Source organism: Uloborus diversus, chromosome 2, assembly GCF_026930045.1.
Source record: "Uloborus diversus isolate 005 chromosome 2, Udiv.v.3.1, whole genome shotgun sequence".
Taxonomy (NCBI): Eukaryota; Metazoa; Arthropoda; class Arachnida; order Araneae; family Uloboridae; genus Uloborus; species Uloborus diversus.
Window position 1 is genome coordinate 109,914,322 of NC_072732.1, and position 6,000 is coordinate 109,920,321.

The 6,000-nt window shown below is 33.0% G+C and overlaps 1 protein-coding gene across 1 annotated transcript in view; it reads right to left on the reverse strand.

Moving 5' to 3' along the window:
* LOC129215986 (N-terminal kinase-like protein) overlaps positions 1-1,492 on the reverse strand; it is a 100,039-nt gene extending 98,547 nt beyond the window's left edge. Inside the window, exon 1 of the mRNA XM_054850114.1 lies at positions 1,453-1,492. The gene's annotated coding sequence lies outside the window, so the exon portion shown is untranslated. The remainder of the gene's footprint in view (positions 1-1,452) is intronic.
* Between the last annotated feature and the right edge of the window lie 4,508 nt (positions 1,493-6,000).

Below are 6,000 nucleotides of genomic sequence, written 5' to 3' on the forward strand. Positions count from 1 at the left end.
GGCACAACGATAATATTAAATGATAAAATGTGCATTGAAACCTTAATACCAATGTAGATTTTTTTGTAACGCGTTTCTTCCCTTCTTTTTAATAATATGCAGATGATATTCATGATTTAAAAAAAAATACAGCTTCTGTATACTTGCTTATTTATTTATTTATTTATTTTGTAAATGTATACCTTATCCTGAATTAATTTTGGTTAAAAATTTATTTGAATAAGGTATAAATGCATTTATATAAACGACAGCTTCTTTTAAATACTTATTTTTCCTTTACTTAATCATAATTTTCTTTCAATTTATAAAGAGATTCGTCTGTCAAATTTACAATAAATTATTAAAAATAATTCAGGTAACACAGTCAAAATAGCTTCAAGAGACGCTTATGGCCTTCAAGTCTTCAATTTTTCATTACACTCGAGATAGTCACAGGAACTTATCAAAAAAAGGTGTTTTCAACGGATGAGGAGAAATTGCTACAAATGGCAAAAGTTAGAAGAAATCAAAAACTTGGGAAAAAAATCCTGTTTTACTAATACATACATTTTTTCTTTTGCTTATAATTTGAAATCCCAATAAAATACTGCAGAATGTGCATTAACGTTTGCGCCGAGACACCATACTCTCGCATTTCCTTCAAATTTGAAGAATTAAAAAAAAATATTTGCGCTAAAGCCTACATGGAAATTGTGTGTGTGTGTGAAACTTCGTTGGATAGGTGGGTTTTGCTTCGAGCCAACTTGAGCAGAAAGACCTTCTGACGTAGGAAATGTTCAAAGAATTTTTTTTTGACATGATTGGCAAATGTGTGTGTGTGTATATACATATACAGTAGACCCTCGTTTTACGCGGGGGGTTACGTTCCACGGAAATGCCGCGTAAATCGAAACCGCATAAGTTGAAACCTAATAATACTAGTGGTAAAATAGGGGTTTGGTTCCGCAGATAACAAAACAAAAAATACTAAACTTCATTCCAGTGATGACTAATTGTATGATAAGTTTAATGTGTACTTATATCGACTTTTATGCACAACATGCATAGAGAAAACATAAATTAATTTCGTGTTCTGTTTATAAAGAGGAGCTCTCTATGGTAGTCTTTTGGCAGTCATTAAGAATTTTTCTCTGTAATACTTTGCAGAGCATAACTTATCCATGATCACTTGTGTCATTTCCATGATAGAATCTCCCTTCACTAACAAATCAGAAAAATCATTTCCAAGGGCGCCCATATGCAAAATTTTAAGGAAGGGGGCTCAGACATTTTCCTTATGGTTTAACAGGATATTTTCCCCAAAAACCGATTTCAGTACAGATTAGAGTTATTAAAATTTGACATTTTCAATAACTTATTCATTAATTGCTGGAGAAGAAATGTTTTCACATTTTAGCAAAGAAAAAAGTACTAAAAGCGAGGAAGTTCTAATTTCAATTAACATTAGCTTACCTGTTGAGTCACAGTGTCCGTCGTTTTGGCCGGACGATTAACTGCGCGCCTAAAACTCACGAAACGCTTTACCCGTGGAAAGATGAAAAGTCTCTTTGTATCGTCCACGATAACGAAAAATCTCTCCTTAAGTAACTGATGACGTTGGACATACCATACCCTTCTCTCCTCCCCTATCGTGATATTTAAAACGATCTAAACAACTCTGTGGGTGCATTGAAAAACAAATCTGGGTAGCTATTAAATTTCCACTTTCGCTCGCAGTAGTTACGTCGCTTATTGTGATGTTAATCAAATCTAAGCATCAATTAGCATTTTTTTTTTCTTTTTCTTTTCGAGCTGTTTGATGTTTGATTGCGTGGTTGATAAAATGATTCTTGTTCATGATGCTAAGTAAAGTTATGACGTACTCGATATTTGTTTTGCGAAAGTATTAATGACACCTCACACACAGATAGTTTAATTTTGAATTAACTTTCGTTTTTCCGATCTGCCTCTGTACTCATTTTAAAACAAGCTTTCGATATTTCACGGTGCAAAACTTGCATTCTGCGCGGTTTTGATAAAATATGATTTTCAAGAGAAAGTAGAGTTTCATTCTTTTTCCAAACACTGTTAAAACATTGTATGAGAAAATTGTATGAGAAATGTTAAAACTCTAAAAAGATTTATTTTGTTTTTATGAACTGATATGAAATGTATCGCTCATTTGGAAGAAGAGTCACAATACGAAAAAATAAAATTTGGCAGGAGAAGCGTTTGAAGTTTATGTATATAACTCTTCAGGCAATGTGCATTACGAAAGGTAAGTTTGTTGTGAACAGTTGAACAGTTCAAATCCTTTAACATTAGCGCCTACGGGGAAGCTGAAAGTCAATGTAGATTCCGTACATGAAGGCGGATTTACTTCAAACACATTTTGTTGGAAATAGCTCTTGACGCCAAACTCCAGACTTCGACTCCGAGAATTTAGGGGCGCTTGACTCCGACTCCTGTGCCCGACAATTAATCGCACTGCGACTGCACGACTTCGACTTCGTAGCTTTGGCAAAAATTTATACACGGAGGACAAAAGACTGACTCCGATTCTCGGATATTCGACTCCGACTCTTTTATCCCAAAATGAGATTGACTCCGACTCCGACTCCACGGCTATAGTTTTAACTGTGAAATAATTATTGTTGATAGGACTTGTTTTTATTTTCACGCTAAAGTTTTAATTTAGGTATTCAGTTTTCGGCGAATAAACTCGAAGTCATTTATGTTTCTACATAAAGTTATGCGCAGACGTTTTTTTTTTTTTTTTTGACAATGAAAATTATTTCTTTAAGTTGACATTTTATTGTTTTTACTTATTTTGGTAAGTGCATTAATTCATTTAAAAAATTGTTTTTGGCAACAGGGAAAAAGAAACGATTTTTTTATCTGACATGAAGTATTTATTTTAATGAGTTTATTACTTTTAATTATTATTTTTTCGTTTTGAAAGCTGTTAAAGATTTTTTTAATGGAAAAAAGTGTATAAGCTGCTTTGTTTAAAAGTTGCTGCTATTTTATTTGTTCAGTTTCTTTTTTTTTTTGGATGAGTGAGGAATATTTTATTTTTAGAAATCAGCTTAAAGTATTTTAAAAATGTTTTATGTTTGAAAACATTTTCGATTTTAGCTATTTTTGAGAATATTGATCAGGTACTAGAAAGTAGTATGGGTATAAGGGAAAGTAGGCTCGTCTAGTTCTAGACAGAACTTCTTGTTTTTAATATGAACATACACATACAGTGGCTCCCAAAAGTGTTCGTACACCTACGACTTTAAATGAAATAAGGCCCTATTCATTGGTTAGAATTAATATTTCGGAATAGGTATTTAATTATAAGAGCTATTATCAATTTTCAACAAAACAACATAAATTTTTTTAAAAAAATATTAAAACTTAATTTTTAAAAAATCAAAAACCAAAAAGTGCCAGAAATTTTATCTCACAAAAGTCTTCGTACACTTTAAAAAATGTCTATATATTATTGAACAATCTAACTTTTTATTAAGTTATTATTTAGTAGAATATCACGCAGTATCAATAACACCTTTTAGACGTCTGGGAATAGATTTCATTCTTTTTTCTTTCTTTTTTTTTTTTTTTTTTTTTGCGTAATTTCTGAGTAAGTGTTCAATTACACTTCGAGTCTTACTGTTACTAGCTCTATTTTCGTTTCAAAGCCGTATTTTCGTAATCTAGCCTCCAGATATCTCTAAATATGTTACATTAAGTTCGAATCTGGAGATTGAAGGGGTATTTTCTAAACTTTAAGGACAATTTTTGAGGCACTAGGCGCAAATGTTGAAAACCGTGTGCTTCTTATCGTTGTCTTGATAAAAAACAAAGTTGGTTCCGATAACCAAATTTTTGTTTAATAGTTCAAAATTGGTTTTTAAAATATTTAAATGAACAGCATGATTCATTATTTCAGCAAAAAATTCCAAACCACCAAGTCCTGGTGCTGATATGCACCCTCACACAAGAACGCATTCACCGTCCTGATTAACTGATTCAACTAAGTTCTTAAGATTGAGTTCTTAATTTTTTTCTTCTATTTACAATTGTACAAAAATTTAACCAAAAATGATGAATTCATTTTTATCTGTAAGTAAGAAGTAATTTCAAAACGTTTTGAGCTTATTTATCATTGATTTTGTGACAGAAAAGCGTAAGCTTTCTGTTTTTCGCACGGCCAAGAAAATTTCTGCGGGAAGAGGTCCCATTTAATCCAGCTAATCAGAGAACTTGGCGAACATTTTTAGATGAAAATTAAATGTAAAAATTTTCATTTAACTCTGCAGAAACTTTTACAGCACTCAAATGTGTCTTTTTCGTAATTTTTTTAACTGTAAATCTCCGATCACGCTTTGTCAATTTTGCCGGTTGACCTTTTCTTACCTTGTTTTCGGTCCGATTCTTTTCTTTAAAGCATTTTATCGAGCACTTTAATATAGAATGGAATAAATTAACTAATTTAGGGACATTTCAAACCAATTTACCGCTATTGTGAGAAAAAAATATCAAATTTCGAATGGTGTTCGTGGTTTTTTACGAATACCAGCCATTTTAAAGTAATAAGTACAGTATTAAGGAAGAAATAAAAAAAAAGTTAAAGCCAAATGACTTTTAAGGGTCAACACACTGCAAAAATAATTAAAAAACCACATATGATAATTTTAATCATGAATTTATTGGAAAATATTTAAGTATATGATGGCTTTTGTGGCATATGATTTCTCTGTCCCTTCGTTTTTTGACCCATTTCAAAAAGAAGATCCGTCAATATTTTTAAAAGAATACAGAGTTTTATTTAGAATGACATAGCAATGATGTGAAAAAAAATGGACTTCCTATTTGAATTCAGTTTCGCGCAATTTTGGTTTTTCTAAAAAATTTCAAAGTGTACGAACACTTTTGGGAGCCACTGTATACCGGCACGTAATGAGAAGATACATTTGGCATCATTATTCCAAATAAAGGGAAAAGAAAAATCCAATGTAGCAGTGCTGTCGTCAAATTTTTTGAGTAAGAAATTCTAAGGAGGTCACGGCGGCTTCTCATTGGGACGCCTCTGATGCAAACATTAGTTGATCTAGTGAAAATCTACATTCGGGCTTTCAAAAATTGCAGCATTAAAATTATGTCTTCTGATTTGCCGAATCAAAATTCTAATTTGCCGTCAAACAAAATGCACCGAATTTGGAAATTTTTGCGAGGTCACAGTGACTTCCTGTGATATCCCATCGGGGCACCCTAATACGAAAAGTTTGTAAACCACTAAGTAACTGTATGCATCATTCTAAGCTACTTAAATGTAGTAGAAATCCAAACCTGCAAAAAAAAAAAAAAAAAAACTGCTGAATTTAAGCTATTCTGCAAAAGTGGAAAGCAGCATTGTTTAATGTAGTTTCAGCACATATTCAGCCAAATGACAACAATGTCTCGAAAAAACAAGTAAATAAATAAGCAAAAAGTGCTTCTCTCTTAGTCCTGCCATCACTGAAAAAAAAAAAAAAAAAAAAAAAAAAATTGTGTAAAGAACAATGCTAGTAGAACATTTTGGCGCATTTGTGTCATTTAAGTCTCGTAAAGTGTTATGAAGCGCTTCTCAAGAGCATCGGGAGTCAAATCCCTTGATTTTCTTTTTCAAGATTTTTTTCTCCGCATCCGAGAAGTAATTCCCAGAAAAGCGCCGCGCCGACGAAAATAGCGCACACGCCGGCCCGAGATAAAGCGTTACTTGTTGTTGAGTCATGAGACTGTCGGTTATAAACACTGGGCGCATTTTGAGGAGCAAGGCCGCCCGGCTGACGGATCCGGAAAAAAGAGGGCGCCTGGGTGGGCCCCAGCCCCGCCCGTAAACAAGGAAATTGTTCGTGATGTGCGGCATCGCTCTCTACTTTGGAAAACTGGTTAATTTTTTATATTTTTGTGGGAGTTTCAGATCTTAGAATATCCTTTGTTGAGACACAGCACAGAATTAATGCATGTATTTGCAATTGAATAAGCATT